The sequence below is a fragment of the Stegodyphus dumicola genome, chromosome 4 (assembly GCF_044657685.1).
Source record: "Stegodyphus dumicola isolate Sdum_Otavi_A_Nest chromosome 4, ASM4465768v1".
NCBI lineage: Eukaryota > Metazoa > Arthropoda > Arachnida > Araneae > Eresidae > Stegodyphus > Stegodyphus dumicola.
In genome coordinates, this window is record NC_140771.1 from 84,142,782 (window position 1) to 84,166,515 (window position 23,734).

The 23,734-nt window shown below is 32.5% G+C and overlaps 1 protein-coding gene across 1 annotated transcript in view; it reads left to right on the top strand.

The window, feature by feature from the left end:
- The window catches only part of LOC118182198 (beta-1,4-glucuronyltransferase 1-like), a 451,694-nt gene that overhangs the window by 161,921 nt on the left and 266,039 nt on the right, over positions 1-23,734 (top strand). The window lies entirely within an intron of this gene.

Below are 23,734 nucleotides of genomic sequence, written 5' to 3' on the forward strand. Positions count from 1 at the left end.
ATATTTAACTGATCGGCATTTCGTTGCACTTCGCTTTTTCATCGAGGGAGAAATTTGGTTTAAAGATGATGAATGAAACAAACATACTAGTAAAGTGTAGAAAAGCAGTTGAGCAAAACTTGAAAATTACCAGTTCTGTTGAAGTCTATATTTTCTATCACTTATCATTTAAAGATTTTAATAATCAAGGTTTCATTACCTATAAGAGCATTTTGGATAAATAGAATTCGGACATTTAGGTACTAAATTACAGAAAAATAAATGTTGGATGCTTCTGAATATGGTATTTCAAATATTCTGCAGTTCAATGCAAATCCTTTCAGATGTGTTCAGTCTCACTTTTGCGCATAAACTATTCCATTATGCAGATTTCGGTTATCTTCCAGATCTGAGAAGATCTCGACCAGATCTGCGAATTTGTCATTTTTAAAAGAAACACCAGGATGAATGTTGTTAGTCTTATACCCGGGCATCTTACAGATGAGTCTGATTTTATAGAGCTATGTCCTAATTTTCTTTGTGAGCATTCCTGGAATAAAACGCAAAGTTCTGTTGCCTTTAATTATCCTTCTGATCTGAGAGACTGCCCAGTAACAGCTTTCATTTAAAGAACATTTCGGGAGATGGACTCTAAACGTTTGTTACCTTTAATTATCCTGCTGATCTAAGGTTGTTCCGAATTATTTCCCAGGTTCACCAGATTTACTGAGAACATTCTGGGAATGAAATCTAAAATTCTACCACCTTTCATTATCCTGCTGATCTGAGACTGCCTGTGCGCAATTATGTCCCAGTTGTCGTTCAGAACATTTCTCGAGATGGAATTCAGAGGCATAATACATTTAGGTATCCTGGTGATCTGAAAGGATCTCGATCACATCCACAAATGAATTATGACCAAGAGAGCGACTATCGTTGACCTTAGAGATGTTTCTCATATGACATGGGATATTATAGATGACTGAGTTATTTCCATTTTTCATGCGGAACATTCCGGGGACGGAATTTAGTTGTTTCCTATCTTAGTTATCCTGCTTGAACTGAGCATGTTTCGACCAGGTCTATGTATTTATTTTGGCTAAGAGGAAGAGAGGGACTGTCGTTGACCTTATAGATAAGTACGGCAGTCTGACTTGGCCAGCTATGTCCCAGATTTCATGCAGAACATGGAAGATGGAATCCAATGTCCCTTACCTTTAATTATCCTGCTGATCTTCTAAGATCTAGATCAGGTTAATGTATTCACCATGGTAGAGGCCAAGAGGAAGAGATCATGTCCAAGAAGAAGAAAGCGACTGCCATTGGCCTTCTAGATATTCGACGTAAGACACATGACAGTCTAACGTTGCCCACTATGTCCTAGTTTTCGTTTGAAACATAACGGGGGAAAGAAACCAAAATATCTTACTGTTAGTTGTCGTGATAATCTCAGAGAAATTTGATCAGGGCCACGATTTCATCGTGGAAAAGAGTAAAAGAGCGACTGCCTTTGGATTTATCTATGGTCATCTCATAGATGACAGTTCGAGTTTGCCCAAGTATATCCCAGGTTTCATGGAGGACATTCCTCGGGATTTAATACAAAGCTCTGTTATCCTTGTCCTTCCATCAATCCTTTGAGAGGAACCATTCCATTGCCCCTAAACATGGATTTTTTTCATGTATTCCTTGAAAGTTTCAACTATTTAATTAGAAAAAGTTGTGTGTATCTCTTTGTGTGAAAAAGTTGTCTAAATGCAATTAATTAGGCTTTTGTGTTTGAGTCGACTTAGTAATGATTGTGTGAACAGAGAGAATAAAACTGCTTTGAAGATATCAGACTTATTATTGCATAATTCTTTGGACGTTCATATATGTAAGTTTTTGAGAAATATATTCTCTCAGAAACTTCTGTTAGGTCTTCAATCATGGGAATGTAAAATAAATGTGTTTATCTCCGTTTGAGGCATCGTAGAGATAATGGCGTGTTACAGAGCGTAGATTAGATTATTTACATTTCGTTTTATAGTGAGAAGATGGAGAATTTACTCAACAAATTGTCTGGCTTTTATTCTAACCCTACGTATACAGGGAAGTTGCCAATCATGTGATAACCGAAAACTCATTACCTGATCAGCTATTCTATGCGCAGGTGATTGCATAAGATGAAATTATGCTTCCAGTTATAGATCAAACAAAAAAGACAATGACCGGAAAGTGTTACATATTAAAATGAATTATCTGTATATTCATTGGCTACATGAAATATCAAAAATAGTTCGAGAAAAGTAAAGCACTGCGAATGATATTATCTGTTAAGTACAAAGCCGCTTACAAAATGCCTAGCCAATATTTTTGTTTCCAAAGAAAGCGCTTACGATTACAAAGCAAAATCGAACGAAAATCTCAAATTTTGTTAATGATACCAACGCTGAGAATTCTGCTCAGAAAGGGAGATAAGCAATTTAATGCTGAATCTTTCGATATAGCTGGAATCGGTGTTGTTTCCTTGAAGTCCTTTAACCTTCTATTGATCGATGATGCAGTTGGAGGAGAAGGGACACCTAATTATTGCATTTGAACAGTGGTGAATATCCGCAAAAGCTGAAGTAAAGATTAGGTGGCTAAGATTTGGCTCAAAATCCCAACGTAGTAGCACGGAATTATTTTCCCACTTAAGTACTGGTATATGTTAATGATGTTTATGTTGGCTAATTCGACTCATGAGAATAACCTCGTGCTAAAATTTTTAGTCTCCATATGATGTATGTATAATCTATTTCTTCTGTTAAATAATGAATAATCTGTTTGTATGTACCTCGCATTGTGAAAAAATGGCAGCACCTAGACCAACCAAATTTCGAACACAACCAGTCTCCCATTCGAGCATCTGCACTTTGGAGTCCGAATTTGGATTTTCGAATCTGTTTTATGTAAGTGTTTGTGTATTGGGCGAATTGAATGAAATTTTGCTTAACAAGCTCAGCGATTTGAAAGCAATATATTGTCTGTTGAAAAGCGTAAGATATTTATATTTCAAATTTAATAAAGAAATGAAAAAAACTAGAGTTAAAAGAGATTTGTTGCCACTGCCCGAATTAAAATAGTTTTGTCTTCTATTCGTCAGTGTGTTTGGCATTCGACAGAGTATAAGGTATTTAATTTTCCTGTCAAATTTAACATGAATTTTAACAAACAAAAAGACAGTTATTCACAGTTATTCATCTTTCTTATTATTAATTACTACCTGAGGGCGTGAAATGACACTATCTTGACTCAGTCATGATGTATTTTTTATAATAAAAATTGTAGGTGATTCGCGACGCAAGTGTCTAGTTAAAAAACGTAATAAAAAATCTGAAAGGATTCAGTTTTAATGGTCGTCCAGAAGGATTTGTTAATGTTTTTCACGCTGTCGCTGAAGCTCGCAGTCTACCAGTCTGCTCTGGAATTCATTCCTGTTAAACCTTTTTGTTTCTAGCTTTATTAAGCATCGTTTTCTTCGCACTTATGCCACATACTGCAACTGCAAAATTTAAAAAAAATTAAAAGTTGCGTAACAGCATATTTTTAGAATTCCCGATGCTGAGTCAAATGTTGCCATGTACTTTTATACTTTTTTCAGCCCTTCGTCGTATCAATATTCAGCTTTCTTAGTAAGGTGGCTAACAAAAAAAAATTTTTATTATTAACTTTTTGAGCGTTAACTTATTAAGTATCATATTCTTTGCATTCGTGCGATATAAAGTTAAATTCAATAGAAAAATCAAAAAGTATTTAAAAACAATCCCATTTCGAACCTGATACCCCCTTTTGGGCTATTACTAATTTTGTCATCCGAAAATCGAGAGAGGAAAATTATGCGAATTGTTTAATTTATGAATTTTCATTTCCCAGTTCATGCACCGGAACTTTTAAATGAGAATTTATGATAACGCATTGGTGCCCTCGCCTACTCTCAGTTTCATGTACATAAATGTTGATACATGATTATTGATTTACCAATGTTGAATGTTACAATGTCGAAACAATGCTGTTAATCCTTTTTTCGAAAACCCGAGATAAAATCTGTTCTTTTCACCTCCCGCCAATCTCTTTACATATAGGTAAAGACGGTAATGTTTTCAGCCCAAAAATTCGATAGTGAATTTTCAGTGAAAAGGAATGAATTATGATCCTCACAAGTTTTCACTGTTTTCACGATGCTGCCTGCCTGTCTGTGAAAATTATTTCGTACACGATAACTCTTATATTAAACATCCAAAAATTTATATTTTTCGTATTTAAGTTTCCTTTATTTACATAAAAAATTTATTACGTTTTGTGCACAACTGGACAGACTTCAAGTAAAGTGGTACTTTAATTGAAGCCTATAACAGTTTTTAGTGAACAGGCGGAAGTGGTACTTTAATACCACATGTAATCCCATAATAGATTTTAATGAGTAACGATATTAAAATATGATCCAAAACTTTTCAATTTTCGTATTTAAGATTTTTATATAAATGAGGGCAACATATTAAATTTTGGCTAAAAGTGATAAACTTTTACGTACTTTACTGGCATACTTTACTTGAAGCTTTCAACAGATTTTGATGAACAGATATATTGGGATATAATTTTAACTCCCAAAACTAAATATTCTTTGCTGATATTTAACTATCGTTGGGATAAACGTGCAGACCAAAGGTAATTTGATACTACAGAAGTAACATAGAAGAAAATTAAAGTATGGTATACGTTTCAAATTGTTTATTTTGAATTTATTACAGAAATTTTGTTTTCTTTAATAAATAAATATGTATTATAGGACATTTCTTTTTATTGAAACAACAATGAATAGAACTCATTAAAGATCGTTACTAAAAATGTAGAACTGGCGGGAGATCATGCACAGGCGATATCAGATTTTTACTTCCTTGTACGAAGTGAAAGTCTGATATCTGTACATACAGGCAAAATAAAAGATTCTCTTTCCCACATTAGTATTTGCTCTTCTTCGGTTAGGGACTGGCAAACTTCAAAATTTTCAGCTATTCTCGTCATCGTGTCATCAGCTTCTGATACAGGACCTCTGCTCAAAGCATCAATATGTGACAGTCTTTTTCCTGACCTTTGCTTTATCTCAAAATCGTATTCTTGAATCAAACTACACCCAACGGGCTATTTGAGGATTTGTAGTCTTCTTTGCATTCATATATATTAGAGCTTGACAGTCAGTAATAATTGTAAATCTTATGCCGATTAAGAACTGTCATAACCTGTCCAACGTCCATACGATGGCCATTAACTCCAATTTGCCGGAATGATACTTTCTCTCTGCTTCTGTTGTGTTCTTACTGACGCAATAAACAAGATGCCATTTTCGATCTTCATCACGTTGCATTAGCATTCCACTCAAACCTTCTGCACTTGCATCACAATGGACTTCAGTATCTGCATGCGATATGGGCTGAGCTAATATGGGCTTATCAGTCAGTTGTTTCTTTAATAGTTCGAACGACTTCTTTTGTTCTTGCTTCCACTCGAAGTCTCGATTCTTCTTTGTCAATCTGGTCAATGGTTCGCTCTTTAACGCATACTTCGGCACAAATCGTCTGAAAAATCCAGTCAGGCCCAAAAATCTTCGCACTTCGTGCACATTGTTTGGTTCTTGAAATTCTGTTATGGCTTTTATTTTTCTAGATCCCGGTCTAATACCGTCTTCGTTTATAATAAAACCCAAGAAATTTACTTCTCTTTTCCCAAATTCGCATTTAGATAATTTCAAGGTTAAATTTGCTTTTCGTAGGCATTCTAATACCTCTTTAAATTTGAAAATCATCTCTTCCCAAGATTTTCCAGGAATAAGTATATCATCCATATAACACAACACCTTAGTATTCAACAAGGGCCTAGGACATATGACATTAGGCGCTGAAATTCATCAGGAGCATTTACTAACCCAAATGTCATCCTTTCGAACTGTCCTGTTTCATCTGAGGTAATGAACGCCGTCTTCAATTTAGCTTCTTCACTTAAGGGTATTTGCAAATAGCCATGGGCTAAATTCAGAGTAGTGAAAATTTTGCATCCTCCTAAACATTCTAAAAGATCATCTATTCGAGGCAAAGAGAACTTATCCTTTATCATCTGACTATTAAGTCTGCGGTAATCAATTACTAGTCTGTATTCCTCTGTTTTTTTTCTTTACTAGTAACACTGGACTAGCGTAAGGTGATCTAGTTTCGGAAACTATCCCATTATCTTTCCATTCCTTGACAATTTCTTTTATTGCGTTACGTTCAGCTGCATTCGTTTTGTATGGGCGAGAAGACACAGGCCTACTCCCGTCAATTTCTTTGATGTCCATTTTTATTACGTTCGTGCAACCTAATTCACTTAAATTAAGAGCAAAGCAATCCCTAAATTCATTTACTAATTTTAAGATATCAGTTCTTTCACTATCTGAAGTTGCCTCATCAAATTTTATATCATCTATCTTTATTTGATGAATATTTTGAGAAGTGGAAAATACATGGTTTTGTTCTTCATCTTTGTTTAAATTGGCAGTGTCTACTTCCTTTAATTCCCAATCTTCTGTTATATCTATTACCCTGCTGATACACTGATTTTCTTTTTAACTGATGTTATTGTGTCCTATGTTCATAACTGGGACTGTTACCTTACCATTTGTAACCTCCATTACTGAATCCGGACTTCCATGCTTGCTTTGAAATAAAATCAGTCCATTATTTATATCTGGGGCTACAGAATGTACAAAGTTTATCGTGTTACTTTTTATTTCTATTGGTTTCTCAGAATATAACTTAATGTGTTTACGCTCCGTTTCGTTTATCAATTGCGCGAATGGAATTTTATTAGCATACCATATATTAAACGAATCCCCTATTTTCCCATAAGCCAATATCTGATCGTTCAAAATATCTCTCTCAATAATTAGGTCATACGGCTGTACTTCATAATTTACGATAAACAAATTCACGGTTGTTTGGATTTCGCCGATTCGAAGTGAAACATTAACTTTTCCCAAGGTCGTTGTAGATGCGTGATTTACGCTCCCGATTCCAAACAATTTTTTTGTTTCCGGTTGCACTGGTAAACGCAATTTCGAAAAGACCGAAAATCTTAATAGACTGACAGCGCTTCCAGTATCAATCAAACATTCGATCGGTTAATTATTGCTTTCTTCAAATACTTTGAAACGTCAGATAATCCATCATGATTCATCGCGACACTATTTTGATCTTTCATTTTGTCATTCTTCATTTTTTCGCGACTCTCTGTCTGACGCGGGAGGCATTTGGCGTCACAAATCAAGCTAGAATGTTTACGCTTACATGTCATGCAGCGCGCTTTTGATTTACATAAGCGGACCACGTGAAATTTCTGGAAACATAGAAAACATTTTCCGTTCCGCTTTAAACTTTCTAATTTCTGTTCGCGTTCCTTATCACAATTTTCGGAACTATGCTCAGAATTATTGCAAAAAATGCAAATTTTCTGAAATGTGCTCAATGCGGTTGCGTTAGGAATCGAATCTTGCTGCTTCCCTTTAAATTTCTGAAATCTATTCCCCTTTTCCGAAAATTTATTAACTGACAGTTTATAGCCTACGCTTTTAACTGATTCATTATTTTCCCTTGTTTGTCGAAACAAAAATGTTCGTTCTCGCGTTTCTATTTCTCTTCTAAGAAATTTTAATAATTCTGTTACATTCCAAGAATCGTCTTTTTTATGCTGTCTATAAAAAATTATCACAATAGAATCTGGAATAAGTTTGGTTAGTAGCGGAAACAACAAACTTCCATATGAATTCAGTTCGACACCAAGAGTTTGTAAACCCCGTACTTGGATTTCTATCGTATCGTATAACTCCCTTAACTGTTTCAAATAACTGTTCAAGCTGATTTTACTGCACTTAAATTTAACAAATGGTTAATATGAGATCTGACAATAATTTCTTTTTTCCCGTATCTTTCTTTAAGCAATTCAACTGCTAAATCATAATTATTTTCCGATACCAATAGTCCTTGAATACTAATTAAGGCTTGTCCTTTCAAGAAAGCTTTAAGATAATTATATTTATCTACTTTAGATAAGCGTTCGTTACTGTGAATCGCATTATCAAACTGTGACCAAAATTCCTGAAACTTCTCTAAATTACCCTCAAACCGTTCTACATGAAGTTTCGGCAAATTTATTCTTGCTTTGTCTGGTTCACTATTCGAAATAAGTGAAGAATTATTCTTCAACGAAAAATCTCCCTTATTTCTATCTGAATTCTGAAGATAATTCTTAACTTTCATCGTATCATCTACGATTTCGCGTAGATGATACGTTCTCTGTATTCCTGATTATTCTCGACTTCTGTTTCCAGATCAGATACTTCAGGAATTAAATTCTCAATTTCTAGATCTAACTTAAATATCTGATCTGCTTTTTCTTGTAGATTCATATCACATTCTTCTAATGATTTTGTATCTACAATATCCTGTTCTAATAATTCACATATTCTGTTAATTACTTGTGTTGTTAACCTTCTTAACGTTTTACGTTTCGTTTTTGCTTTATCTAAAGCTTTCTTTATATTCTCATCCATAATATTACCTAATAATATAATTCTATACTTCTAAATTCTGTTAGAATTATTCTACAGTTCGCATGCATTCAAATCTTTAAAAACGAAACTTACCCCTTCTTCGACGTTCTTGGTACGCGAGTCATTCAATGCGTACTTACATCAATCATCCCGCTTCTGAAAAATTAGCTTTAATCTCCGTTATCAATCTCAGGACGGCTAGGGGTAAGTTGGGCTTTCACTTTTCATTCAATCGGGATAACTCTTGCATTTTATAAATGCTTTATTGTTACAACAATTATATACATATATACATATCATTACGGAACATTTCTTTACATCAATCCCATTCTCTCGCTTCCCGATTCTCGATTGATATCGTGCGCCCTCTATCGGCGGCTTTTCTACAATGCCATCTATCGGCTGATAACATTATGTTCATAAGTTCTTTTTTTAAGTGCGTTTTTCGCGACTGAATTACGGAGAAGAAAATATAATATTCTTATATGTTCAACATTTACCATTAGTACATGGTTAATGTCGACATTGACCGGTGTAAGTCAGAACTAAGAGTATTTGGAAAATACTTCGGACATACACTAAGCGACTATGTGAATGTTGACATTCACCGGTGAAAGTCGACATTCTCTAGATTTCGGTGTTTCACCGTAACATATGCTTATAACATATATAATAATATATATATAATTTTGATGTGTATTCCTGCCGGCAGAGTGGCAAGAACAGACGAAGATGACGAAACTAGATTCCGACAAATCACCAATTCCTATTTTCACACATATCCAATTAATTTGACAGACACTTATTCAATCATAGTTAGATAGGATAAAGTGCTATTCACATTGGTTTTTCAAAAATAAGACGTAGGCATCTTAGTCGGGGAAGCAAACAGCGTGGATGTTTGCGTTTCGGAATCTAAGAAAAGGAATGAAGTGATGTAGTTTATTGTGCCGAGAATATTTGTACTAAGTCTGATGTAAATGTAGAAACAAGCTATGATTGGATAATTTGAGGCTGCTACATAACATAGAAGGATCTCGTTGGGAGAACAGCTGAATTTAGGGGAAGAGCACCAAATCTAGAATATTAATTTTGAGGTCGCCGTCATAATAGTTCAGCTGAAAATAATGCTGACTTGTTTTCTTATTATTTTTAAAGCAACTATCGTATTTTGTTATATCTTACATACACACACACATATATATATGTTTTCGAAATAAGTTTTCGAACTAAGTGAATTTAAGATCATACAACATTATACACACACGCACACACACACACACACACACACACATATATATATACACACACTAAGTTAAAATTAAAATTAAACAGGCAAAAGAAAAAAATAAAAAATAAGGCAAAAGAATAAAATAATATAAAATTAAATAAATAAATATTTAAATAATAAATAATTTAAATAATATTAAAGGGGGGGAGAAAATAATGTATTATAAACTTGTAGAGGCATTTGTAGGTTATTTCAAAGCAGGAGACGTGAAAAATGTAGAGTGCCCTTGCCGGGACTCGAACCTTGACCTCTCGAATACGCTCCGAGCGTGCTAACCATTATATCACGAAGGCATGCTAAAAAGGTTTCTTTTAAAGAGCGACTAAGGATTAGGGGACCCAATCGCCAAATCCTCGTGCTGAAGAATCATTATAGTTCGGGCACCACTGTAGAGACAGTGGTGCCCGAACTATAAGATCTATAGATATTAGGTTATTTCGAAGCGGGAGAGAGGAAAAATGTGCATTGCCCTCGCCGGGACTCGAACCTCGGACATCTCGAATACGCGCCGAGCGTGCTGACCATTACACCATGAAGGCATGCTAAGAAGGTGGTAGAACTACCTTATCAACTGAGTAAATTAATAGCATTGCAAATTTTTAAAAAATTTAAAGAGTAAATCTAAAAATGTATTCAAAATATGATTTGTTAAATCATATTAATTTAATACAGCGGTATAAATGACAAAAGTGGAAAAAACTGTATTTATCTGCAGACCTAGCGTATATGTATTAAGGACTTCACATTTCTTACCCATTATGCTGCTAAGACATAATAATTTGTAGATATTTATTAAACTAAATAGGTAAAATAAAAATATAATGTGTTACAAATTGAGCAAATTAGTGGTATTGTAAATTTAAAATGTTTTCAAAACTAAAACTAAAAAGGGAGTCATATAAATACCCACCCCTTTACTTGGCTTAAAATTCATTACCTGCTCTTTAATTTTTGCTATTGTCGGTCGTAGCCATATACTTCAAATTACAAAATTGTTTTAAATTTCGAAAATATCCTTTTTTTTGGCGATGGCAAATGAAACAAAACATTAATTTTGGACAAAAAACGAAATCTAACGTTTGATACATTCTCCCGGTTCCTATACTTATATTTGGGAAAGTATTAAGAATTTTGACTGGAACGACAAATCTAACAACGATATTTAATTTCAAAATTTGCAATTTCTGATGTCATTTATCTTTTCCCTTGAGAGACCGGTTAATTACGTTAGAATAATTCGAGGAAATAAGTTTAAATGAAGTACAGCGAAAAATGTGTATAATGTGTTAATAGGCCGAACAAATTAGTCATGTGGTGTGCAAATAAGTTTTTTTAATCTTAGTTATTGGATATACTCAATTTAAAGTGTGCTTATATTTAAATTTTAATTGAAAACCAGCGGACAAAGATAAATACGTCGCATGAACTTGAGTGATTGCATAACATTACGAAAAGTCTCCTCTTGTGGCAGAATAAACTTCATAGTGGACGTAATGAAGCTTTCGAAAGCAGAAAGGCTTTACTATGAATGATGAACCGCAGATTAATCCAGTTATGTCACAGCTATTGACTAATGATGAAAGGGAAAGGATTACGGTTCTCCAAGTAATGTGTGGGGGCTATTTAAACCATTAATTAACTGTAACTGTATCAAACTAGTGACTTATAAAACATGTGAAAGTAGACTGAACACGAAAAACACTTTTTCTTACGAAACCAATTATCTTAATAATAGCTGTAATGGTAATTGATTTGCCAAATAAATAAATACACGTATCTTGTTTTGTTTTTCTCGCGTTGATTTAATGGGCGAAAATTTGTAATGAAAATTAAAGGGGGGGGGGAGAAACAGCTTCTATAAATTTCTTGAAAAACAAAGCATTAACTTTGTGGCATTATTAATATACAAATGAAGCATACAGGGTGTCCCAAAAGAAAGTACCTGCTTTTGTGAAATCGGAAATTTTTAAAAAAACTCTACTACTGAAGAAAAAAGACAGAATGAAGAGACTGCGGCTTTGTCACTGTATGTTTTACTTAGGATAAATGACAGGGGATGCGGTAAGAGAATTTGCCACTTCGGCACAATCAGGAAATTTAGTTTACCAACCAATAATTGATGGCGGCGCTTTAGCTTTCTGAAATTCAACGGTTTTCTGGTTAAGGTTAAAAGTAAGTTATTTAAAAGATGGTGACCAGATATTACACGAGAGCTAATCGGACATAGATTCAGCAAACGTGGCAAGGTGTGGTTATGGAATGCGATTCGACAGAAAGGACTTTCTCCTAAACTTCAATAACATTGAGTCGGTCCTTACTCAGTCCTAAACTGGCTGAAAGACATCGTAATGCGGATCCGTAAATCATCAAATTCTAAACCTAACGTCGCTCATTAGAACAGGCTAACCCGTTACTATGAGCACAAGTACCTATTACCATTAGTGTATATAATGTAAAGAGTATACTATGACCATGGTCCTATTTGTATATGAATTTGTAAATTTATGCATTTACTTTTTGATTTAGTGTTTGATTTGTTATTTTTCTGAATTATTATTTTAGTATTGCGCTGAATTTCGGTAGTATTAAAGTATGGCTTCCTATCCAGAGATTGTACTGCCCGTAACGTGCAGTCCTTTGGAAAGGGGCAGTGTTACGAATTTTGGTACATATGTGTATGATTTTGATGTATTATATGTGAAATTCTCGCATGTTTTGTATAATGTAATGTGAAAATCTATAGGAACGATGCTCTACCGAAAATTTAAGAATTCAGGAGCAAGTTTATTTAACATTGAATAAGTGGTTATCTCCGGTCCCTGTATTGTGGTCCGGTCCCTGTATAACTTTAATTAGTCTATATAAGGATGTTTATTAATTACACTTTTTAAACAGTTACATTTAAACTAGTCAATTGTAGCTATTGTTCAAGATGATTATTGTTGTATGTCAATTACTCTACAGGGTATTCCAAAAGTACGCATCTTTATCGTGCAACTGGATACTTTTTAAGAGCCCAAATTTATTTTGTTTAAAATGTGATAAAAGTGTACCAGTTTTGTTTTATACGATCAGTTTTTTTTATTTTGTTCCAGAACATACTACCTATTTTAATACATTAAAATAGTTCTATATTATGCTCATTTTGAAATTTAATTATGATAAAATATATTTACTGTCTGTTTTAGATTTATATATATAATCACGAAAAATAAAAAAAGGAAAAAAAAATATCAAAGGTTTCAGAATTTCACGGTCGCCCAGAAGTGTTTGTAAAGATTTTTACGCTCTCGCTGAGCTTGCAGTCTACTAATCTACTTTTACACTTAACGCCCACGAACCTTTTTTTATGTGTGTTTTTAGCTATATTAGTAAGCATCATTTTCTTCGCACTTATGCCACATACAGATAAAAGCGAAATTGAAAATATTTCAAAAGCAGTATAGCAATATACATTCCAAATGCAATGTTGAGTATTGGCATACATTTTTCTGTTTTTTTTTCAGTCTTTTCTCATTTTATTATATCAATGTTCATTTTGCTTACTAAGAGGGTTTTTTAAACCTCTTTTTTATTATTAACGTTTCATGTGCTTGCTTTATTTATTAAATATCATGTTCATAGCGCTTACGCCTACCTTTTTATTACTTATGTTTTGTGCGTTAACTTTATTTATTAAATATCAAGATTTTCGCACTTACGCCACATAAAATTCAATTCAACATCAAAATTGGAAAATATTTAAAAATCAGCATATCTTTAGAATTTCCGATAGACAATCTCGTATACTGCAGATAAAAAATATTTATTCCGTAGAGTGTTGCCATCGCTGGCTTTGAAATCGTTGAGTTTGTTAATCAAAATGTTTTTAAAGTATTACAATATATAAAATAGACAATACGACAAATTCGAAGTTCAAATTTTGGGTTTACAGGTACTCATGTTCGGGGGGAAGGATTACGTTAATCAAAATTTCATGGCTCTAGGTATCATTGTTTTTCCACAGTGCAAGGAACATACATGCATTCATTCAGATCCTTCATTATTTAATTTCTTTAAATATAATGCAGGGAGATCGTATTTAATGGCAACAATCTGAAAAGTGGTGTAACGCATTTAAGTGTTTCGACGCAAAATGCCGTTTCGAGACTTTCCGAAGAATAAATAAATAAATAAAAACAAACAAAAAATTAAACATTTGAAGCACCGGGTATCGGAAGATTTAAAGAAAAGGACAGGAAAAGAAAAAAGAAAAATTAGCACATTTTATCACATTTTAATCATAGACTTGAGTTAGTTTAAAAAGTGTTCAATTTCGCAAAGTAGGTACTTACTTTTGGAATATCCTGTATTTGTAAGTCCTAAATTTGATGCTTTGCTATTCAAGAAATTCATAGCGATCTCGTTTTCGTCCCTTTGCTTTGCATAAATATTTTGGTGCTTTTCATTTGACGGGGTACCAAACGTTAATGTTTGTAAATAATTTAATTGCATGTAAAAAAAAAAAAAAAAAAAAAAAAAACAATGATACTTACAGCTTCCTAAAATTAATTTACTAAATTTAAAAAAATACAAAATATAAAGAAGAATCCCGAAATTCACAAAAAAATGCATGTAACTTTTTCAGTCATTAGTTGTGTGTGATAATATATTCACAATTCTAAGAGGAAAATATTCCATAAAAGCTGTGTCCTTTGATATTAACTACGCTTTATAAAACAGTACGATTTGCAATGCTCAAACTTTGCTTTGGGAAGATTCGAAGGAATAGAAGAAGAAGGTGTAAATAGAAGGCAATCATTTCGAGTAGCTCGTGTTCGAAAAGCAACGAATCAACGAACCAAATAAATTCCTTTGAAAAGATTTAAGATATATTCATTTTAACTGATAACCATTTAATGCTAGTACTTTTCAAACGGGAATGTGTGATTTCGTGATAAACAAACTATGAGTTTTGGAAAGTTTAATTTTAATGAAAGGCTCTTTAAGTAGATGTTTAAAAGTTATCAAAAATTCTTAAGTGGATGTTTACAAACCTTATGCGCAATTTCTTTATTATTAACACCAGAAGTGCTATTGGTGTGAACGTCACTTTTTTGGCCTTATCACTCTTCAAATAAAAAAAGCTGCTACCGTCAGATGTTATCATCATGTGTTATTTTTAAATGAATAATATAGCGAATATGAAAAGATGCATAGCGACACCTATCAGTCTATCTAGAATTCTAAAGGTAGGGTTGTAAGACGTGTCTTTTCTATACCACATAAACTAAACTAGATCATACAATGAACCTGGCGAATTCTCGCACAAGCGTGAATGAAATACCAGCATAGAAGAAGGGTGAAAAGTAACCCTTTAATTGATGCACGGACTTCGTGCTTTACAAAAACTCCGACCAATTGCGGTGGAACTTAAATTTAGAATATAAATCAATTCAAATCTAAAATAGAATAGTGCTGGATTAGCATGTTAAGTTACGTTTAACTTAGGTTGACTCAACAAAACCTAACAGGCGTGACGGTTATCTGAAATGGCCAAGGGGCGTACTAGCGTAACAGCGAGATAGCAATGAAACGTGCACTGGCTAGCGAAAACACGCTCTGAATAAACTCAGAAATTCACCCATTTAAATACTCACTTCACTTAACTTTAAATTTAAATCTTGGCGAGGAAATGCGAGGGGAAGTTAAGGAGTTCAGGAAATGTATCAAACTTAAAATAATTTGTATGCAAAATAAGGGAAATCCTGCAAAATAAGAGATTTTTAAAAATGTTATGATTTTTCTGTTTAATTTTATGTTGCGAAAATGCGAAGAAACAGATGTTTAATAAATAAAAAGATAAAAAAGAAATTACAAAGGGAGAAAAAATTGTAACTCATCAAACAAAGAAAATTGAATACTGATATGATGAACTGAAAAAAGGCGAAAAGCATATATGGCAAACTTTACTAAAAATTTACAAAAACTTAAAAATTTTATAAATGAACATTGATGTGATTAAAAGGAAGGAAAAAAACAAAACTAAAAAGTATTGATGGCAACATTTAGGGGAATATAGGGAATTCTAAAAAAAATTTAAATTTTTGTGTTTTAAAATTTTGTGTTTTTGCTGTTTGTTTAATTTTATGTTGCGTAAATGTGAAGAAAGTGATGTTTAGGAAATTAAGTTAAAGAGATCGAAAGTGAATAATAAAAGGAGAAAAAAAATTGTAACTCATCTTACAAACAAAACTGAACATTCATATGACGAAACTAAAAAAGACGGAAAAATTTATGGCCAGACGTAACATATTATCAAAATTCCAAAGATGGGTTGTTTTTAAATATTTTGCGAATTTGCCTTTGAATTTTATCCGACATAATTTCAAAGATTATTTATTATAAAGGCAAAAGGTTAATAATAAAAACACAAAAAAAGTTGTGTAAGTCATTTTACTAAGAAAACTGAACGCTGATATAATGAACTGAGAAAATACTGAAAATATATTAAACGCAATACTTAGTACTGTATCCGGAATTATATACATATGCTGTTTTTAGATATTTTGAAGTTTTGCTATTGAATTTTATGTATCATAAAAGCGAAGAAAGGTATATTTAATAAATAAAGTTAAAAAGGAAAAGTTAACAATAAAATGAAAAAAAAAAACGTCGTGTAAGTCCTTACTAAGGAAACTGAAAACTGATATGAAGTGAAAAAAGACAAAAAAATAAATGGCAGTGTACTTACACTTAGCACTACTGGGACTCTTAGCAATGTATTGAGACACTTAGCACTGTATTGGGAATTAGAAATGTATGCTACTTTAAAAAAAAAAAAAAAAAAAAAATTATCACTTTAGTGTTGAATTTGATGTGGCTTAAGTACTAAGAAAGCATGTTTAATAATAAAGAAAAAAAAGTTTGTGTAAGTCATTTTGTTAAGAAAACAGATAATTCATATGATGAGCCAAGAAAAGATTGAAAAAATAGAAAAATGTATGGTAACACTTAACACACTGTTGGGAATTATAATGATATGCTTCTTTCGAAAATTTTAGGATAAGATTTTCTTTTTTCTGAAATAATGTGAAAGTAAATTCAGTAAAATATGTTCATAAGCTGTCAAATAATTCCCTTTTGCAGGATTTTGTGAAGGAGAACAATGCGTTAAAAGCACATTTAAATTCACATTAGTTCACTTTTTAATCTGTCGTATTTTTATATTACGTGAAAAATGGAAAAAAAGATACATTTTGCAAGATTATGCTGTCATGTATTCCGGAACATAATACAAATAATGTGACATCGCATTCATATAAATAAAATGGAAGTGATAACTCAAAAAGCAGATTTCGCAAAGATCACTTACAAACATCGTAAAAATCTATTGCAAATAAATTTCCCATGTGGTCTGAAGTGACATCCATTTTCCTCCAGTGAGCTTTCTTTCTTGAAAGTTAAATATTGAGAGATAAAATTTTTCAAAAGTGTCAAAGTGAAAGCATTAAAATGTCTAAACTCACTAGATACTTCGCCTGTAAGGAGTTGGTGACCATCATTCACGTCCGATATGTTGCTTTTTCCTTTTGCTTGCTGACGCAACTGTTATAACTTCCAAAGAAAAGGACTGTCGGTTGAAACTGTATTTTGACGAGATACGTAGAGCATAAAGCAGGCAAAAACCATTTGCCTCACGAAAATTATTTAAAGTGGTAAATTCGGCCTGAAGAATATTATGACAAGACAGTGCTTAATCAGTAAGGATGAAATGAAAAATGAATTTTGAAGAATGTTAACACTCTTTTATGTAAAGAAATAGAAATAATGTAGTTTATTTCACAGAAGCGTCAGATTTTTGTTCGTAGGTTTTTTAATAAATTTCAAATAACGGATTTTTAATTATTTAATTCAATTTTTTATAGAAATTTTGAGTTTTCTAGGCTTATTTCTAATTAGTAGTATCTAAAAGTGGTAAATCATTAACGCTTGTAAGAATACTATTATAATTTTAATGAAACAGTTATGAATTAAATCTGTACTGTCGCTTCTCCTTCCTGTTTTCCTGCCAAAATACGAATTTAGTTCGAGACTATTTAAGTCGAGAATTTTGGATTTTTAGACAGAGCGTGTTTCTGCTTCTCGATTCTTGGTTTTCTAGGTATCGCTAGCGCTGAGAAGTTAGTAATTCTTTGGCTTTCGTTATTGCTGCTGCCGGTGAAAAGTTTTGAGCCAACTTGGCGTTAAATGAATTATGTAGTTCATGACTATTTGATTTAGTTTTAATTTGAATTTGACTGTTACTTTAAATTATCTCGCTACACTGGTGTTTGAGATTATCAAGTACGAGAATTGCGTTTTATGTTCAAGATCTGATTTAATAAAAAGTTTTGCGTTAAAACTTTTTCAAGACTCACCAATTCTTTTGAGCCAAAGCGGGTACTATCACACCTCTTAGTTTGTAAAATTTAGAATCACCGTGTATATTTGTAAGAATTACTTTAGACTAGTTAACAATAAATTTAAATAATCATAGTTAAGCAGTCTATAATCAAAGTTTAAACACAGCATGGAAAGGACTGGAAAGTTTTCTGCAATTTCTTCATACAAATTTCGAAGAATTAAGTGTTGTGGATCAAATCTGCCCAATCAGGTTAACGTTTCTTTTCATTTCGTTAAGCATCAAATTAATTGCATTGAACAAACAATGAATTAAGGTGGAACAAAATTTAGAATATCAGAAAGACTTTCTAAACATAAAATTCGAAGTCAGTATTTTCATTTTCGTTAAAACCATAATCAATTTACTAATTGAAAATTTAACTGTTTTTTCATAACCTTAAATAAGTAGTTCATGAAATATTGCAAAAAACATTACCCGATTTTTGAGACTGTTGGTAAAATATACCTTAAGTTAAAGATTCATGCATACTATACTTATTAAGGTATTGAATTTAATCATTTAAATCGAAAGTTCAATGACATTAATGCATGCGAAAACCCCTCCCTGAAAAAAATGTGCTTAGAATATTAAGTATTATAGCTTCAAAATTTTGGCCAATATATATTTTGAATTTGTTTTTTATTTATATAGAAAGACTGCAATATGATTAACTAAATACAAGAAACACAACATGGGATATTTATAGATAAAAACGTACTCAAAAAAAATAAATGACAGCAATAGTGCACATATTTTACAGCGGGATATTGCATTTATTCTATTGTTAGCCCAAAGGAGCGATAGCCCAGAAGGGCTATTAGTCTCAAAATGTTTTGTGGCGTTTCACTATAAACGGCGAATTTCTTTTTAAATTGTTGCCACCAAATACTGTCGCCCTGTATTATATTTAAAGAAATAAATAATGAAGAATCTGTATGAATGTATGTAGTATGTTTCTCGCACTGTGAAAAACGACTTTACCTAGAGCTATAAAATTCTGAACACCGTAATCCTCCACCCGAACATGGGCACCTCGACGCCCGAATTGAATTTTGAATTTGTTTTATTACCTATTTCATATTTTGTAAAACTTAAACGAGTTTTTGATTAACAAACTCAACGATTTCAAAACGAGCAATAGCAAAACTTTACGGAAAAAACATTTTTTATCTCCAGCGCGCGAGACTGTCTATCGGAAATTCTAAAGATATGCTGCTTTTAAATATTTTGTGATACTGCTGTTGAATTGAATTTTATGTGGTTTAAGTGGGAAGAACATGATATTTAATAAATAAAGATAACACAAAGTTAAAAAGCCATTTTTTGGGCGTAATATAATTTGAAAGCTTTCAGTTTTTTTTTATTTATTTATTGCTATTTTACAATGTGCTATTCCTTTCAGTTTTCACAAAATTTTAGTTATAAACTACTGAAAGTTTTTCGCTTTTTACGGAAAAGATTTTCTATTAAAACTTTCTCCATTAAAATTCTATTCTATTAAATTTATCTCTATTAAAATCTATATTATCTCTATTAAACTTATATATTCTATTAAAATTTTGAAATAAAGATTTGGCATTTTCAAAATAATCATCTGTTATTGTTTTACTTGCATTGAAATGTAGATTATGATTATGAGATTTATTTTGTATATGGGTTCTAGAATTCTAGATGGCTCTAGGGTTGCTACTAAATGCACTTTTTGACGAAAAAATACTCGTATCAGCAAATTGTAAAGCGGCATAAAAATCGAGGTTATTGCATTTCAAAGAAAAGTATGTTTGGTGTATTAAATTTGAAAGGGCTTCTATCTGAAAATAAAATGAAAAAGCAGGTAAGATTGTTCGAACGCGGATAAATATCAAGAAAGTGAAGTTCTGGTTCTGAAGGAAAATTTACGGACTGAAAGATTCTTTGCATCGAACTGGAAATGTCGTCTGGCACTATTAAGTAAAATCATTTATAAATATTTGAAATTAAAAAAGATGTTTAGACTTGAAGTTCATTTGCTTTTCCCAAATTGTATTGTGGAAAGAAAAAGAAAGTGATAAAAACCACCTGAAAAATACCTAGCTACTGATAAATGGAAATTTATGAAATATTCATGAGGCATGGATATATTTAAAAAACTGTAGTGCTCTGTTGACGAAAATGAACATACAGTACGGTTTCGATAATGTGCAGAAAAGTTCCCAGTGAGATTCACGATAGTGTCAGGATTTTGTTACAATCGTCAATTAAAACTCGAAAACGTTTCGGACGTCCGCGCTTCACATATAACGGCGCGCAAAGCGAGAAATTTTTTTTAAAAAAACGAGCCTTTACATTAGAGCGTTCCTAGCGGAAACAAGTTTCGTTGAAACCGGTGTCCCGCTAGCTACGTGGGATTCCTTGAAAATAAGCTGAAAATGTTCTTTTCCGCCGCATGATTTCTCCCAAGAATTTTTTTTCATCAATCAGACATCCTGAAAGCAAATATTTTGAGAAATGTTTCTTTCGACGTACTGTTGAGAGTAGCTTGTATATGTGATAGCATTTTTAGGAAAACAAAATTTTTGAACACTGCACGGACTTTGGGAAATGACCGAAGAAGAGTGGAACAAAACAAACTTGCTGAGAACGTGCTGAGAAAAAGTTTACTTTCATGAAAAATTCAAGCTCAAACTGTAGCTAATAATCAAAGCTGATAAGATAGGATATATTCTATCTAATAAGATAGGAGCAAATCCTTGCAAGAAATATACCCGTTATGCACAAAAATTAATTATCAAAATTCTTTCCAGGAAATGTAAATGACCTTCTGTAAGGGTTCATTTTTCAATGAATTAACTGTAAGCAACCTAAATCTTGAATTAAATGTAAGCAAGCTGACTTGAGTTAGAATGCAGGTTTCGTATGCAAGAAAAACACGCTTAAGAATGATACTCATGAGAGTAATAAACAAGCATACGTTTGAGCTGTACCGTAAATTAATTCTTATCTGCAAACAGCAGCAATCTCGAGCTGTAAAAGGAAATTTACTTTTGATGCACTCATGATCAAACTTCTTCTCTACTAATTTTTATGGAAAAACACAAGCATGTGAAATATAGTGAATTGTGTTATTTAAAATGCTGCTTGCGCGGTCACCCGCCTAAAATAGATCACTGCATATATTTTTACGAATTACGGTATGAAAATCACTGCATATATTTTATATTTGTATCGAATGAACCCAGCTAACTTAATTTCACGGGTCAAGGCTAGTAATTAATAATAATTGAAAGGAATCTGCATTTACTGTTCTTTAATCGCTTAGTTTTTTTTATCTAATAAGAGAATAAATCTGAAAGAAAAATAATCATTTTATGCTTTGCCGAATGACAGCACACTGCCTCGAAGAAGATAAAAATATTTCATTTGAGGCAGTTTCAACACATTTCTTTTAAATTCCTGAGCTTGATGAATAAATTCGAAAGAGACATGTATTTTGCGTTTGTCTGAGCGGCAACGTATTTCTTGTATATCGATGAGTTTTATGATTGAATTTCAAACATCTTACGCTTTGCCGAGTGGCAACACAATGCTTTTATATGGCTTAATTTTTAAGCAAACCTTGGTTAAATTTGTAAAAAGATGAAACAAATAAAAAAGAAAGCCAAAATTCAACATTCGGGTTTCGTTCATTTTAACTGTAACTTAACCTCTTGGGTACATTTGACGTCTGAGACACGTCATTCGCTTTTTTGCCCTAGGAGCGGATGACGTGTCTAAGACGTCAAACCAAAAATTAAACTCTTGGGTACATTTGACGTCTGAGAGACGTCATTCACTTGTTTTCCCTAGGAGCGGATGACGTGTCTACGTTATTTGAGGTTAGGCACAATTCTGTTCATTTCATTGTAGCTTGTATCAATCATAATAGAAGAGGCAATTACAGTATTTCGGTGAACATTATTTGCGATACACTGCCCATTATGTCGAAAACAAGGAATATATTTTATGATAGTGATAGCGAAAGTGACTTTGAGAAATCTAAAGAATTGTTTAGTGATCCTGAAATTGACAATTACAATGAAATACAAAGCGAAGGTGATGAACACAATATTGAACAAGAAAATGATGAATATTGTAATATAATATCAAGGTGTCGAAGACAAACAAGACGTCTATTGAGCAGTGATAGTGAATCTTCTCGTGAACCAGAAAATGATGACAATTGTAATATAAAACCAAGGTTTCGAAGACGCACAAGACGTCTATCGAGCAGTGATAGTGAATCTTCTCGTGAACCAGAAAAGGATGACAATTGTAATATAAAACCAAGGTTTCGAAGACGCACAAGACGTCTATCGAGCAGTGATAGTGAATTTTCTCGTGAACCAGAAAATGATGACAATTGTAATATAAAACAAGGTTTCGAAGAGGAATGGATTTAGGAAGAAGAAGAAAATGCAGTCGATATAAAAAGTTTTTCTGAAATATCTGGAATTAATCATTTGAGCCTGCGTAGACTAGGTGGTAATCCTACTCCTTTAGATGTTTTATCCTACGCTTAGAAGTCTTGAATGAAGATTTTTGGGACATTATATTAGAAGAGACGAATAGATATGCCAGACAAGGGATAGAAAAATAAGGTTGTGTAACAAAAAAAAAAAAAAAAAAAAAAAGTGGTTTCCTGTAAGTTTTGATGAAATGAAAGCTTATATTGCATTATGCATTTTGATGTCGCAAATGAAGAAGCCAAAAATGCATATGTATTATTCAAAAAGATATGCAATGAGCACTCCAATTTGTGCCAGCACTATGGCACGTGATAGGTTTTTTGATATATCAAGCTTTCTACATTTTACGGATAATGAAAAGGAAAATAAAGATGACAGAGTAAGAAAGATTAGAAATATAGTGGATTACCTAAATAATAAATTTTGTTACCTTTATACTTCTGATAGTGAAGTAGCTATTGATGAATCGCAACCAAAAATTATATCCTTTCTAAATGCAAATATTTTCTCAAATAAATCCGTACCCAAGGGGTTAACGCACTTACTTTATTGAGAAAGTATAATAATTTTTTTTAAGAAATCAGTGCTAAACACATTTGAAATTTTATAAATGTTAGGTCGATAGATTTTGCTTATAATTTAATAAACATACAATATTTCAAATCTGTCTAACTCACGTAAACTGACTTTCTCAAGTTCTCAATCATTCAAGCAACTTAGATGATTAGATAAGATGTTCATCTTTTTTCTTGTATGCTACTATATTCATATTTTAGTTTAACTAGCTGCATGCGTAGCCAAGCAACTAAAACATTTATTATAAAATAGAATATATGTATATAAACCGGAAAAGTTAAAATTTTAACGATCGCTGAAAAGAGTTCTAAAGTTAAATATGGTTTATCAATAGAAAGGTGGTCCAAGTGGAAAAGAGAACAATTTTATACAGTTCT